Genomic DNA, 16,549 nt, shown 5'->3' on the forward strand with positions numbered 1-16,549 from the left:
TGGGATGAAGACTGCAGGGTGGAGCACCAGCTCCTTGCCCACACGCTACTAACCTATTTTAAAGGGAAACTGGGGCTGGATGAGGATACATTTCCCGTGTCTGAACGTCTGGGTCACAGGAGAAAAGTGCCATGAGCTCCTTCCGTGAACCATCTCTGGACAAATAACAGGATGTAAATGTCCATCCAAGAAGTGTGTCCCTAATGCACGGACGTCCACTGAGGGAACCAGGGCTGCCTAGGGGCAGAGCATGAAACTTTTAAGGAAAACGTCACGCTTTTCCACAAAGGATCCCGGGTGCGATAGAAAGAACCACAACGTTTAGGGTGTTTTTGACCTCCCTCCCCAGGCTCCAGCCAGTCTGAGTATCTGTTGTGGCTTCCCCTTTTGTCCCTGCCCCTTGCTTGGGGCCCCCATCCCTCAGTCCTAAAGGCTTCTCCTGCTTTTCAGCTGCACACACAGCCCCTCAAACCTGCCCTGACCCCTCCCAGACGCCACAGTGCCCAGCAGTTGAAGCACCCTTCATTTCACGATGTTGTCACAGCACCACCTCCCTGACATTCTGGAGCGTGTCCTCTCCCTGGCCCGCCTTTACCTTGAGTCATGGGTCTTCTGACCTTGATGCGTACGGGTGGAACCCCCAGCCTCTGTAACTGGGGCGTTAGGATCAGTTGTTCCAGTAGGGAACAGTTAGGATTTCGAGGAGTAAAGGCCAAGGAAGGGGAGCAGGGACAGGCCCACACAAAATAATAGAACATGGAAGACTATACTTGGGAGGGGCTCAAGGGACTGTCTCCCTCAAGCCCCCCTCTTTTTTCTTATACAGAAGTAAAAATCACATACCAGAAAATTAACCATTTCTGGCGGTATCCAGAAATTGCTTTATTTATTTTTGGCCATGCCTCATGGCTTTGCGGATCTTAGTTCCGTGACCAGGGATGGAACCCATGCCCCTTGCACTGGAAGAGCGGAGTCTTAACCACTGAACTACCAGGGAAGTCCCGAAAATGAACCATTTTAAGGTACACAATTCAGTGGCATTTAGAACATTCATGGTGTTGTATATCCGTTCTCTTCAAATGGTTCCAAAGCGTTTCCATCCCCCTAGAGGGAGACCCTGTACCCATTAGCGGTCACTCCCTATCCCCTCTGCGCACCCCCACTCCCAGCCTTTGCACACTTGTATCTGCTTCCTTTGTCTACCAAGGTGCCTGTTCAAGCACTTCATATAAATGGAGCTGTACACAGTGTGACCCTTAGTATCTGGCTCCTTTCACTCTGCGTAATACAGCCTGTTCATCTTACAGATGGGAAGGCTGAGACCCCAAGCCAGGCAGAGGGCCCTGTCCGAGCCCACACGGCATGTTGCAGGGAAGAAGCAGACCTTCCCAAGGACGAGGGGACATGGAGCCAGGATCAGCAGCCACGAGGTGGAAATGAAGCAGAGTGGATGGCATGTCATCTAGAGCAGGACGCTTGCTGACAAAGCCCATGCAGCAGCTGGATATGAAATACCTCGTTCAAGAGCATTGATTGGGCGTCTGCTGGATCCTCAGCCCCTTTCTTGGAGCTTGCAGCCTGGCTGGTCTCAAGCACAGTCTTTGGTGAAAGACAGGTATGAGTCCAGAAGCCCCTTTCCTGCTTGTCAGCCCTGGATCCTGGACATGCCCAAAGCTGACCCCCTCACTGCCAAGTGGCCGAGCCCCCAGGGCCTGCATTAGGGTTGGTGGCGAGGGTTAAAGACAGGAATGCGGCAAAGTTGATAAACGTCAGCCGTCAGGACTGTTTTACCTTCACGTTGAAGGTAAACTGCTTCACACAAGAAGGAAGCTGCTCCCTTTGGGTGTCTCCATCTCAGCGGTGACCACGGCCACCCAGGAGAGCCAGGCACCTGCTTGGAAAGGTGAGGTGTCCCCTACCCAACTTTGGGGAAAGCGGAGGTGGAGGGGCTTCCAGTCTTGGAGGCCGGGGTAGAGGGTGTGGTGGTGAAGGTGTGCTTGTCACCAGGTTCAAGAAGGGACAGAGGAAGGCCAGACCGGGCTCATTTGTGTCCCTGACATCCTGGTCTCCCTGGGCGGTCCCTGTAAGCCACCCCGAAATACCTGCTTCTGTCACCCCTGCTCCTGGCAGAAGAGACTGGAGCACCCATTTTTCTCTGGAGAGATGGTTCTCTGATTCTCAAGGACCCCATCTCCATGACAATTACAGGTTAAAAATGCCTCTCTCTGCTCCAGGCCTGCGTGCATGTAAATCATACCAGCAACCGTGCAGCCAGCGCCCGCCGCCTCCCAGAGCTCCCAGCGTGCTGACTGTTTTATCTCAGCGGTGCAGAGACAGGGGAGCCCTGTCTTTCTGTTTGGAGGAGCTAGGATCGCCTAATTTTATTTATTTTTAATCAACCATTGCAGCGTGTTCTCTCTAGTCAGAGGCAGAGCCGGAGAGCAGTGCAGGCACATTATTGATATTTGGCTTTTATTTACCCAGGGAGTTCTGGGGAGACATAGCATCTCGTTGGCAGAGACACCCGGTGGCACCGATCCATCACCCAGAGCCCTGAATGAGCTCCGCACAGGCAATGCGAGGGCAGGGCAGGGCTGGGCAGGAAGGCCCCTTGGCCGGCAGGGCCAGCTGCCTCCTCCAGCTCCATGGCTGGAAAAATACCAGCCAGGCTAACTGCCTCCAGTCTGCTAGGAGATGACAGGAGCCCTCGAAGGCCGGTGGGCCCACCTCCCTGACATGTCAATCTCCTCTGCACAGCTTCTCCTGGACGCCCGGCTTGTGTCTCTGCCCCGACCAAACAAGCACGGACGTCCCTTCCCTCTGCAAGGCCTGGCATTGCGCTGCTGTTCCTGGCTGTGGGATGCTAGGCAGGGAGACTGGCTGTCCCTCCTTAGGGTGGGCTACGGGCATCCAGGGCCTACTCCCATCACCAGGCCCAGCTTCCAGCAGGTTCTGGGGCCTTCACCTGCCCCCCTGCCCACCTCTGTCCACCCCCTTGGGTTCAGCCTCCCGCCTGGAACCCTAGATGCCACAGCTTCTTGGAGAACCTTTGTCTTTCTAGTTTTCCAGGGAGGCCTAGGCTGATGGTTTCAGGACCCGCGCAGTGAAGATGGTTTGTGATTTTTCACACTGCACACCACAAGCAGCCACAACACCCTGCAGCCAGCGCTCCCTGCAGCCTGCACGGGGATGTGGGAGCCTGGTGGGTGGGGAGGAGGGGTCAGAAGAATTTGAATTCCCTGTGGTCCTGCGGGAGCAGAGGGAGAAGCGGCTGGTTTGAGCCCAAATGGAGATAAGCCTGTCTTTTCCATCCTTCTGCTCAGGAGAGAGGCCTGAGTGCCCAGCAAATGACAAGATCCAATATTCATTAGTGCCTCCTGAAAGCTATAGAGAGAGGACTCATGGGGGGTGTGGGGGTGAGGGGCACCACCTCCACCCTCCCAGCCATTATTTACATAATAACCTGACCCTCAGGTTACCTTTCATTAACAAACACATGCGAAAACAGAGAAGCAGCTGGCAACATCTCATAAATATATATTGTTAACCCCGGTGTAGACGGCTTACTTTCACTTACTCAGAAAAAGAGGGGGCCCCCTGCTTTGCATAGCCATTAGGGGAGGGGGGCCGGTGGAGGCGGCAGCCTCTAGACTGTGCACTCACCCGAGAGGATGCTCTCTGCCTTTGAGGGCCGAGTTCAACCTTCAATTAGCTCACTTGCCTCTGTTCTGGGCTTTCTGCTCTTCACTCTCTCTGGGCGCCTGGAGGTCTGGGAGCCAGGGATGGGGCATTTCAGGCCAATTTGTTAAGTGCTTGCTGGCAGGACCACCCTCCCTCCCCAGGCACTGGACTCAGAGAGAGAACTGAGGATATTCTGCCCGTTCTGAGCCATAGAGGTCCCTGAGTGATGTGGGGCAGGGCACGTGGTCTCTGATTGCCCATCTCCCCGGACTTGGTGATGCCCCACATAGTGGGGGGCGCATAGATGATGAGGCCCGAGACTGGCCTGGGGTGAGTGAAATTCTGGCAGGACAGAGCTAAGGAAGGGCTAGTGCCAAAGCTGGGGAGCACTGGGCCTCTCTCTCCCCTTCCAGCCTCATAGCTCCTCTTCTCGCAAAGTGTGAATTCACTCACATGCTCCTGGGTAGCCTCCTACAGGCTCAGGGCTGCAGTGTGGACACAGGGAGACATTGAGTTCCTGATGGAAAGGCTGTCTGGGGCTGGAAGGAGCCCCCTAAGGAGAGCTGGTCCTGGACACCCAGATCCCCCACTTGCCAGCATCCACTCATTTCTTGCCTGACCACACTTAGAGTGGCTGTATTGACCATACTCACAGATTGACATCTAAGGCCTGAGGACCAATTTCTTCATTTATAATAAGGAGGAGGATTGGGTAGACTGTTCCGCTGGAACTAGCTGACCTGGGCTCTTTCCCTGTAGGCCAACTCTATGACCAGTTGGCTAGAATGAATGGCTAACATGAGTCAAGCACCACCGTAGGCCATGTGTATTAGTTATCTACTGCTGGGTAACAGATTATCTCAAACCTTAGTGGCTTTAAATAAAAAATATTTATTATCTCGCACAGTTTCTGGGGGATCAGGAATCTGAGAGCAGATTCCTTTGAGCAGAAAAATCCTGGTCCAGGATTCTGCATGAGGACGTGGTCCAGCTGTCAGCCAAGGCTGCATCAGCAAAAGCTTTAATGGGGGCAGAAGGAGCTGCTGCTGAGAGCACACGGCTGTTGGTTGGAGGCCTCAGTTCCTCACTGTGTGGACCTCTCTAGAGAGCCTCTTGAGAGTCCTAACAACATGGCAGCTAGCTGCCCCAGGGTGAGTGATTTAAGACAAGGACAAGGAGGAAGCCACAATCCTTTTATGATAAGGGTTTGCAAGTGACCCACTGTTACCTCTTCCATACTGTATTCATTAGAAGGGAGATACTAGGGAATTCCCTGGTGGTCCAGTGGTTAGGACTTGGCATTCTCCCTGCCAGGGACCCAGATTCGATCCCTGGTTGGGGAACTAAGATCCTACAAGCCATGCAGGCAGCCAAAAAAAAAAAAAACAACAAAAACCAAAACCAAAGTGAGTCACTAAGTTCAAGCCACAATCAAGAAGAGAGAAATTAAACTCTACTCTTGAAGTGAGGGGTATCAAAGAATCTGAGGACATATTTTTAAACCACCATGGCAGGCATAATGTCAGATGCTCGGCACGTGTTATCTCACTTAATCCTCATAATCATGATTGTTATTGCCATTTTACAGGTGAGGAAAATGAAGCTTAGAGAGGATTCAAGATGAGTCAAACTCACACAGCTGGTTACCTGCAGAACAGGAATTTGGAATCAGATATTGTGAACCAGTGCTGCCCAGTCACTTTCTGCAGTGATGGAATTGTTCTATATCTGTGCTGTATGGTAGCCACTAGCCACATTGGTTATTGAACACTTGAAATGCAGCTAAGCTCCATGTCTTCCAGCCAAAGACCACCAGAATACACTTGCAGCTGAATAAGTTGGATTTATTACCTGCTGCAGAGAGAGACCACCCACCCTGAGGGATCATGGAGTGACTCATAGACTCTTGGGATGACTCAGCATGGGATGTCAGGAAAAATCTATTCTAGGATCCATTTTGCTTGGGTGATTTGGGAGGTCTAAGGAATCATGATGGTGACTGCAGCCATGAAATTAAAAGATGCTTGCTCCTTGGAAGAAAAGCTATGACCAACCTAGACAGCATATTGAAAAGCAGAGACGTTACTTTGCCAACAAAGGTCTGCTTAGTTAAAGCTATAGTTTTTCCAGTAGTGAAGGTATGGATGTGAGAGTTGTACTATTTTTTTTTAATATAAATTTATTTATTTTAATTGGAGGCTAATTACTTTACAATATTGTGAGAGTTGCACTATAAAGAAAGCTGAGCGCCGAAGAATTGATGCTTTTGAACTGTGGTATTGGAGAAGACTCTTGAGAGTCCCTTGGACTGCAAGGAGATCCAACCAGCCAATCCTAAAGGAAATCAGTTCTGAATATTCACTGGAAGGACTGATGCTGAAGCTGAAACTCCAAGACTTTGGCCACCTGATGCAAAGAACTGACTCCTTGGAAAAGACACTGATGCTAGGAAAGATTGAAGGCAGGAAGAGAAGGGGATGACAGAGGATGAGATGGTTGGATGGCATCACTGACTTGATGGACATGAGTTTGAGTAAACTCTGGGGGTTGGTAATAGACAGGGAGGCCTGGCATGCTGCAGTTCATGGAGTCACAAAGAGTTGGACACGACTGAGTGGCTGAACTGAACTGACCTGAAGGAATCATCTCATTCTCATGACTCACTGGAAGTTGTCTCATTTCACAAACCAAGGCTCCAAATGGTGACTTGATTTGCCTCTGACCTGAATGACCGCTGTTCTCTGGCATGCATGGACCCTGGCATAGGAAGAGGAGAAAGAATTTGGCCTTGAGTTGCTTACAGCCACTCAATTCAGGGAATACTCTTTGAGCAAAGGAAATTCCTGCCCAGTGCCACTCAGAGGCAGGTGGAGGTGTGGCCTGCCCTGGCACTGGGTGAGTCTCAGACTTTGGTGCTGTTCCAGGCCCTCCCAGGAAAAGAGAGGGTGTAGCTGAAAGATGCCCGCGGCATCCGTTGGCTCCATGGGCCACTCTAGGGCTTGGAACCTGCGCGTCGGAATCTGAATCCTAATGACATTTCTGTGCTGGGGGCTGACAAGAACAGTGCCTGCCACCACCTGTGCCCACATGCCATCAAGGGGACTCGGTATTTGACACTAATCCCCCCGAAGCCTTTTGAGCTCTTCACTCAGTATTTCCAAACTAATTATGGGGCTCAGAGTTTGCAAAGAGGGTTGACATTTGGGCTTTCCGGCAGGGACACCCTCAGCACCCATCTGAGAATGTGGTAATTTAGCAAAGAGAGAAAGCATATAATTTTTTTTTTTTTTTTAGCTTGGGGGGAGGCTGGAGGCAATCGGAAATATCCCTTGAGCAGAGTCAGAGTCTCTGGTTCAAAAGAGGCAGTGTGCTGCCCACCGTACTTGAACTTCAGGGCCCCTTTGATTTGAAGCGGGACAGGCAGAGAAGGTTGGAGGATTCACCCGCATGGGGGTGCTGTTTCCTCCTGGGAGCCAGTCCAGAACCTCCATTTAACTGGGATGGACTGGGGCAGGTCTCCCATCTGGGCCACTGTGTCCCAGGAGCCACAAGCAATTCATGGCTCTGGGGTGATCCACGGGTCAGCGTGGCCAGAGGGGATAGAGACCTGCTCCTTCTGGGGCCTTGATGCCTACTTGACTTTCTGTCGTGGTCTGCTTTCTGGGCATGTCCTGATCTCCTCTGCTGGGACCTCTCCCAGCTTCCCAAGATGGGCAAGACCAAACTGGGACTAAAAATTCCTGAATTCTTTATCTGTGCTCCCAGGTGGAAACTGCAGCACCGGGCATCCCTACTTCACTGCTCCAAAACCCTCCTCCTGGGGAATGAAGACAGTCCAAAATCTGTGGTCAAAGACGGGAGACCCCTCTGTCTGTGACCTCACCTCTCTCTTCTGTTTCTCTCCTGGGGGCCTCTGCAGGGCACTGGGGGTGAGGTTGTAATGTAGCTTTACTCTGGAGACCCCGTCCACATCAGTTCGGGTGAACAGAGAAGCCTGTTTACCGGTCAGGAGTGTTTAAGTCCCAGCTCTGTTGCCTAGAGAAGCAGACGCACCCGCAGGCCTTTCCTGGCTCCAGCTCCAGCTCATCTCCAGTCATCCTACCCTGTTGCTTCCATGCAGATGTGTCTGGCAGGTGGGTTATGCCCCAGGGTGGGGAGAAGCAATGCGCAGGAGTGAGGCGGCATGCTGGTCAATGCCCAACAACTGGCTCTCTGGAAACACACAAGCCTCGGGGTCGGGGGGCGGGGGTGGTGTCTGCCAATTTCTGTGGTGTAATTACTCCCACCTCGGCCCACTGCAAACTGCCATCATGATGTCATTAAACATGGAATTGGAGAGAGACATGCGGAACTGGCTCTTCCAAGTCTGTGTGAGTGGCTCCAGCACATTGATGGGTAGAAGGATATATGATCCTGAAACCCTGTTCTAGAACAGCCCACTCTCCCGCACCTTCTCCAGGAGCCCCCTGCCTGGTGCACAAAAGGTCTTTTTTCCACCTCCTGGTGCCTTCTGGGCAAAGCCATGCCGGGTCCATAGGTCAGGGAGGCCTGAGCAGGGGCTGGGGGCAAAGGTGAGCCCAAGATGGGAACAGAGCCAATGTGGCTGGGCCGTCCTGAGGCATCGCCTGCCCCCCTGCACAGAATCCCTGTTGGAAGGAAGAATGAGATTTCTAGAAGTGTCCCTAAAATAAAAAGGTAGAGGAGCTGGGAATTGTCCTACCTGAGGATCAATAAGGCTTAATGAGAAAGCAGATTTCAAAGCAGGAAAGGATGCACAGCTAATCCTGGCCGAGTCAATTAGCCAGAAAGCCACTCTGATGGGGGATCTGATTTCTCTTCTTATTCCCGAATCCCCTAGCTTTAGGGAACCTCAAAGCATAGGAGGCAAAAGAAAATGAAAATAAACCCCGTCTCTTTCAATAAAGCACAAAGGCCTTGCCTCTGTTGGCAGGAGCTGCGCCTTCGTTTCCCAGACGGCAGATGCTGGCATGAGGTCCAGGGAGGCCGAGGGGGCCAGGAGGGAGGGGGGCCTGGCCTTACACCCCAGCCATTGAAGCGGGAACAAGGACCCTTGATAAACACCCTTGCCACGCTGAGCGATCCAACCTGGAGGATGCCATCATGTATTTTTAATCTACCTCCTCCTCGCTGAATAATGAGAGAGGAAAATCGTAAGGTTTGACTGGCATTTACAAGGAGGCTGTGAAGGAGGCTTGACCGGGAGAAGATGAGCTGGAGGGCTCATCACGGTTAAACTCCTGGCTCCTGCCTCCCTCCCCTTCCCAGGGAGGCTCTTTGCGCCTCCAGCCGGCAGACCCACCTTTCCAGACACAGTCTGGCCCAGCCCTTACTCTGAGGGACTCCACCAAGAGACAAAAAGCTCCAGGTTCTGACCAGAGCCAGCTGGCGGTGGAGGATGGGGTGGAGTAAAGGGAACTGGACACAGGGGTCGGGGCAGGGGGGAGGACACTGGGCCTTTGTCAAGGTCCATGATGTAAATACCCTCACTGCCAACGTGATACCGTTGAGCACAGGCAGGGAAGTGCAGCGTCAGCTCTCGAGAGGTCTAATCTTGCGGGTGGAGGAGGCTGGAATGATTAAATTCTCTATGGAGGGAGGGTGAGGACAGAGAAAGAGGGGAAGGGGCTTTGCGGGCTGGGGGCAGAGAGATGCCTAGAAGCTAAGGGGAGGGAGGGGATCTTTAGAAGGAGCATCAGAGTTGACTGTGTAGTATCTGTGAGGCCCTGGGCAAGTAATGTAACCTTTGGGAGCCGTCTGGCGCCTGGAGACAAGAGCCATCACTCATTTCCCACAAAGCTGTTGGGAGGGTCTTTGTTTACCTGGGGGCCTTGGACCACACTGGATAGTCTGTGCTGACAGTGTGGTTTAGGGAGGTGTTCTCGGGCCAATGCTCTATGAGTTTGACCTCTTGGGGGGATGCAGACAAAGGTCAACCATGTACCTGGTCATTGATGTCTATGTGGTCGTTCCCAGTGAATCCTCTGGACCCCGGGGCTCAGGTGAGCATCCCCACTTGGTGAGCACTGTCGAACATGGTTCTGAAAGGATTGGAGGCCTTCCACAGGACTCTACTGGGAGAGGAATCTGGACACTCAGGCCTGGTCTCACCTGGACGCTGCCCTGGGCGCCTCTTTCCACTTCTGACGTTTATCTGTGTCCTCTCCCTGGGATGGACTGTGCTCATGGGAATCCAATGGCTTTGCTGAGTTCTGTGAGATTTTCCAGTGAGTCCCTGGACCTGAAGATGGACTTGGGGACTCAGGAATGCACGCCTGCCCACATAGAAGACATGAGCTGGGGCCAGGCCATTCCAGCCCCTTCCTCATTGGTAAGCAAAGTGTTCTTTTTTTTCTTTTTGCAGAAGATGCATCAGATCCTTGGAGCGTGAACACAGTGTGAATTTGCATCCATGTGGTTTGGAGGAGCCAGGAGAGTCACCAGCAGGCACAAGCACTATCCCATCCCCACTACACCTTCTGGGATGGAGGGAGGCCCCACTGCCTGATGGTCACCCACTCTTCCACAGTGAGGAGTGTGACACCCCAGGTCAGCTGTGCAGGAAAGTGGACCCCATATAAAGCTTGAGCCTGAGTCTGAAGCAAAGAAGACTTAGAGGCATTAGCCCAGGGGAGTCAGAGGACAGCAAGCGGCAGGTCTGCCGTGTGGGTGGCAGGAAACGGGAGGGTGAGGAGCGGGTGCTTGGAGTGACCCTGAGAGACAGCACTTCACAGGGTCACGCAGGCCTCCTGCATCTGAATGGCTCACAGTTACAGGCTTAAAAGGATCAGAATGCGATGAAGCACATTTAACACACTCAGCAGAGACCAATTCAGTCTTGGTTGATTTGCACGGTGTTTTAAAATCATGCTAGCCCCCCAGTGGACATCATTATGAGCCCCCAAAGAGCCAGGCTCCAGTCCCGCTGCGTGGGTGCCTCGTTATCTCCAGTTTGGGAGAACAGACACTTCCCCCTGTAAGCAGGGAGCTCCCTCCGGAACATTGGATTTTCCAGGTGCTTTGCCTGCAATCTGGGGGCTTCTCAACCTGGAGGACGGCCATGCTTTGGCCTCCCATGGGGTTTGAGCATCAGCATCAGCTACAGAAGGGGTGAGCATACTGCCGTTCAATTATGGTTGCCCATGACAACGGATCTCTTTCTTGAACTGAAATTCTCTATTAATGAGGAAGCCCAGAGTACCATAGAATGTTATATTTCTGAGATTTAAAAGCACACTTGGCGGTAAAATTTGGCTTGCCTGTTCATAGATTTTGGAGCCCGGGGGGAGCTTAGAAGTGATTTTGTCCGGTATCTCCACGCCACAGCCAATGAAACAGAGGACTAAGAGGTGACACGGTCCCCTCGAGGCTCTGTGGCCGTTTAGAAGCCAGGACTGGCCTTACTGTTCAGCCTTCCATCCGTTGGCAGAAACAGAAGACTTTGTTAAAACAATCAAACGTAAGAGCTGCCATGTGCAAAAGTTCTTGGTGTGGGCAGGGCACAGGGCTGACTTTTTACACTTATTACTCCACTTAATCTTTGCAACACTTCATCAGGAGTATTTTGTTTCCATCCCAGCTGGATGGACTAACTCAAGTGTGACATGACTCGTGCCAAGTTATTGTCAGACTCCACAAAATAAGGACTGAGTCCTTCACAAGGCTTCTCCCATGTCGGAGGCCAGCCAGGGGTCCGCAGGCCACCCTCATTTCCGACCAGATGGCTTTATCTTATGGCCGCCTCAGGTTTGGCAATTCTCTAACATGACGCATAGAACTCAGGACAGTGCTGTATTTTTTTTTTTTATTACAGTTTTATTATAAAGGCTACATACAGGGCAAGATCTGGGAGAGTACTGGACACACAACTTCCCAGCCTCTGTGGAATCAGGAGGCATCGTTCTCCTGGTGTGGCCTTGTGTTCACCAACCAGCAAGTACCAGTAGCTTCAAAACTCACTTTACAAAGCTACAGTGATCAAAACAGCATGCTGACATACAGACAGACATTTAGGCCAATAGAATAGAGCAGAGACCCTAGAAATAGACACACACACACACACAAACGATCTTGACAAGATTGTCAAGGCCAATGTCAGTTCTAACGCCATATACAAAAATTAACTCAAAATGAATCGGAGATCCAAAAGCTAAGCTAAAACTATAAAACCCTTACAAGAAAGCATAGGGTAAAAACTCCGTGGCTTTGAATTTGGCAATGATTTCTTGTGATGGCAGAGGCAAGGACAGCAAAAGGAGAAGCTGACAAGTTGGACTTCTGAACTTCATGAAAATTGAAAGCGCTGGGGTATCAAAAGATGCTATTTACAGAGTAAAAAAGTACAGAATGGAAGAAAATTTTTGCAAACCATGTATCTGATAAGGGATTAATGTCCAGAATAAATAAAACCTTCGAGTCCAGAGTTTTTATTGGATTTCATTACACACATGTGGTTGATTACATCACTGATTGCAGGATTGAACTCAATCTCCAGTGTCCCCTCCCTTGGAAAAGAGAGGGGTCTGAAGTTTCAACCCTGTAATTATGTGGTTGATCTTTCTGGTGACCAGTCCCCATCTTGAAGCCATCTAGAACTTGCCATGGGTCATCTCACTAGCAACAGAGACTCTCCTTTCACTCAGAAAATTCTAAGAGTTTTTGAAGTTCTGTGCTGGGAACTGGGGACAAAGACCAAGACAAAGTCTACATTATACCACAGAGGGCTTATCATTGTCATTTAACCAAGAGTTGGCTGAGGTTGAGTAACTTGTTCCAGGTCCAGCAGCTGGTCAGTGGCAGCCATAGAACCAGAGCTCAGGGTTTGGGCTTACTTTTTTTTAATATGCATTTTATTTATTTATTTGTCTGCTTTGAGTCTTAGTTGCCACATGGCTCTTCCATCTTTAGTTGTGGCACGTAGGACCTAGTAATAGTTCCCTGACCAGGGATCAAACCCGGACCCCCTTCCCTGGGAGTGCTGAGTCTTAGCCACTGGACCACCAGGCACGTCCCTCTGGCCGTATTCTTAAAGTGACCAATTACCACTGCACAAGGACTCACAGGGGCTTCCGCAGTGGCTTAGCAGGTAAAGAATCCAACTGCAATGCCGAAGAGGGTTTGGTCTCTAGGTCAGGAAGATCCCCTGGAGGAGGGCATGGCAACCCACTCTAGTATTTTTGCCAGGAAAATCCCATGGACAGAGTAACCTGGCAGGCAATAAAAGACATGATGTTGGGTTGACTCCTTCTCCTGGGTCCTTTTGACTCTGGAAAGACAGTAGACTTGGGAGAGTAAACGAGATCCTGGGATTACATCTCTCAATACTATATTTTGACTGTGTTGTGTGTACTGGGGTCTAGTCCCCTAGGGAGGCTGAGGGCAGTGTTGTTCAATGGAAATAGAATTTGAGCCACTTTTAAGTCCTTTTCCACTTTCTAGTAGATATGGTGAAAAGAAACAAGTAAAATGAAATGTATTGGTATATTTTATTTAACCCGATTATTCTATATATTATCATGTCAATATTTAATCAACATAAAAACAGATAATGAAATATTTTCAATCCTCGATTCATACTGGGTGTTCCAAATCTAGCGTGTATTCTGCACACATGGCACACAACATTTTTGACTAGTCGCATGCCACATGTTCCTTGTGAGTATCATACTGGATAGCTCCTGCCTATAGCCTCCACCCTGTTCTTGAAAGGGACCAGTTGTGACAAAATGTTAGAAACTCTGCTTAGGTCTCCACCATATTGTATAAATCCCTATTTCCATCTGCAAATAGGGGAAAGCCACTTCAGCTCTGTGTATTAACCATGTCTTTTATTGGCTAGATTTCTGATACTTTGACATCTGGGTCTTTGCTGATACTGGAGAGACATCCTTCCAGGGTGAGCCGATTCCTAGAGATTGCAAACAACTCACCTGAATGTGCTTTTTATATACAAACAAATTAATGCAGAGTCCACAGCACCACCCACCTCCTCTACAGGGCTCTCACCCTCTGGGCTCCTAACAACCTGCCCTAATCACCCCAGGGCCAGGGACCAGACGACCAGGGGAAGGCCCTAAGCCCCAGAGCCTCCAAAAATTACTCAAGCTATCCAACCCTTAGCTTGCTCACCCTGCCTTGCCCACACATTCCCACAGAAACCCCCACCCAGGCTCTTACCCACGTTTCTCCTCGCTGCCTCTGGTGCTTCCCCCTGTGGCCCTGCAAGGCCTGGTGTGGCCCCCCTCTTGGGAACCATGTGTCAGAAACTGTCTCTTCAGTGGCCATTTTCTCCTGATCTGTTAGCCTCACCTAGTCTCAGCTGTTCCGTTACTATCTTGCGTGTTACAGTGCTCTGGTTTCAGCTTTGTAGATGGGGGTGGTGGTCGGGGAGCCCTGCAGGTGCTTCTGCACGAGCCATTAACTTCACTAATGACAAACTTTGCTCATCAACAGAGGCTGTCCTGGAGCCACCTGTGCAGACCTTGGGTGAGTCCAGGGAGGAAATATTCCCTGGATCTGGGTCACCCGTGCTCTCCAGAGTCCGGCGAGAGCAGAGGATGATGCTGGCCTCAGCAAAGAACAGCCTGTATTCAGGGAAGCGAGCCCACCTGGGTCAGAGGCCGCTGACATCACAGGCTAAATGGATGTTCAGAGAGAGACCCCGTGACAACTGAGTTCCAAGAGGCTTCCCAGAAGTTGTCTGACCTCGCAGAAAAATCAATGCACCTCTTGTTTTTGTCTCCTGAAATATTTCATCGGTGATGATTCCTCCCTAGGTGACAACATATTTTATGACAAAGCGCGCGGCAGGCTGCTAGGCCCCGGGTGGCTTCAGACACAGCCTGACATCCTTCCCTGTCATTATTGATGAGCCTCACCTGCGTGGGGTTGGGAGGCGGCGGCTTCCTCCCAGTCCCGCTAGGGAGCCTGGGAGGGAACCCAGTTGCCACAGACCCATCCGTTTCTGGAGAAGGTCCCGGTGGCGGCGAGAAGGCTGCCATCCTAGGATGTCAAAGCCGATATCAGGGCACTTCTGCCCACCCACACGAGGCCTGCAGAGAGCCCCCCGCCCCCGGCAGAGCATCTGCAGGGGAGGAGGGCGGAGGTCACACTGCTAGTTAAGCAGAGGGCTGAGACTTCTAGTTTCCAGCTCGGTACCTTTTTTTCCTGCTCTTCCACCAGCACTTTACAAATGCTTTCTTTTTCTCTTCCTTTTTCTCTTCCTCCCTCCCTTCTCTGTCCGCGGGCTCACCTCCCCCACCCCCCCATCCTTCCGCCCCACATCCCTGCCCTCCCTCCCTTTTCACAACCAGCAGAGAGCCTTCCACTTGCCAGGCACTCCCTGGCGTTTATTTACTCAGCCCCATTTGCAGACAGCCACGCGGGGGCATTTCAGGGGAGAGCAGCCATAGGAGAAGCGGTGTCGGGGGGGTCAGAAGGCAGGAGCTCTGGAGGCACGCTGGTCTCCCGTGCTCTTCCGACGGTCTGTCCACACTCCCCCCGTCCCTGCCCTGGGGGCACCTGACCGTCACAGCAGGACCTCCGGGGCCCTTTCAGGGCCTGGGCCAGGAAGGGTCACCTGAAGGTTGGATCAGGCCGAGGTCAGCTGGCCTCTCGACAGCATCTCTGAGGGGAAACAAGCAGAGACCTGCTTAACCCGCAGAGGAGGGAACACAGAGGGGGCTTTAGTCCACCATCCTCCCGCTCAGGCTAGCTCCTCACCTCCCTGATCAGCCTGGGGGGTGTGGGGGAAGCCACACGACCCCCTCCTGGGGCAGCTTCTGCCTCAGGACCCTTTGTCCTGGCTCTGAGAGGAGAGGGAGCCCTAGCTTCCTCTTATGTATCTTCCAACTGTTTGCCACGGCCCGCCCCTCTCCTGTTTGCCTGTCTGTACCATGGGGCCCAATGAACTGAGCCCAGGTCCCTTCCAGCCCGACCCCCTGGGTTTCAGAGCAAGGGTTCTCAGAGTGGCCCTGGGCCTCCAGCTGCAGGAGCACCTTGGGGATTAAGATTCCCAGGCCCTGTTCCTGATCTTGGGGCTGGAATGGCTGGGCATGGGATCTGGAAATCGGTGTACCTACCGACCCCCTTGAGTGAGCCCTGCAGGTGCCCATGACAAGATGCCTCAGTGAAGGACCCAGGATGGAGGCAGTGGAGGTTTAGGCAGGCAGTGCAGGGAGGAAGAGACGGAGAAAGCGAAAGTGTTAGTCTCTCGCTCGTGTCCGACTCTTTGTGACCCCATGGACTGTAGCCCACCAGGCTCCTTGTCCACGGAATTCCCCAGGCAAGAATACCGGAGTGGGTTGCCATTTCCTCCTCCAGGGGATCTTCCCGACCCAGAAATCAATCCTCTCTTATTAATTGGAGAGGAGCCTCAGCTTCTCCTGCAGGATGCATCCACGCTCATCAGAGACTGGAGGGCAGAACAGAGAAGGAGAGGGCCCGAGCTGGTGCCCATCCCCTTCCCATCCCTTCCCTATGCAGCCCCTCCCCCAGGCTGACCCCTTCCCTGAATGGAGACATCACTCTGCACAGCCCAGAGGAGGCACAATCCTCCTCCTAACTGAGATGCAAATCTCTGAGCCCCACGGACTGAGCTTGGCTGGGGTTCTGGGGGAGCCACGAGGGTGGGATGGGGAGGCTGCCCCAACAAGGGGGAGGTGCCCAGCCTGTGCCGGCTGGTTCCTCTCCACTCCACCAGGGCTGGCACATGCCAGGATACTGGCTCCTGATCTTGGCAAAGGGAAATGAAGTTGCTGCCCCTGAGCTAATTAAGGAGGGAGGCAGGCCGGCGGGTGGGAGTTGGCAAGCAGAGTGGTTGCAGTTGCCAAGTGTCCAACACACTGCCCAC

The 16,549-nt window shown here is 52.1% G+C and overlaps 1 non-coding gene across 1 annotated transcript; it reads left to right on the plus strand.

The window, feature by feature from the left end:
• Positions 1–4,951: 4,951 nt before the first annotated feature.
• Positions 4,952–5,024, plus strand: TRNAE-CUC (transfer RNA glutamic acid (anticodon CUC)). The gene has a single exon. It is a non-coding gene; the product is annotated as a tRNA-Glu (tRNA).
• The last annotated feature ends 11,525 nt before the right edge of the window (positions 5,025–16,549 follow it).

Source organism: Bos indicus, chromosome 19, assembly GCF_029378745.1.
Source record: "Bos indicus isolate NIAB-ARS_2022 breed Sahiwal x Tharparkar chromosome 19, NIAB-ARS_B.indTharparkar_mat_pri_1.0, whole genome shotgun sequence".
NCBI lineage: Eukaryota > Metazoa > Chordata > Mammalia > Artiodactyla > Bovidae > Bos > Bos indicus.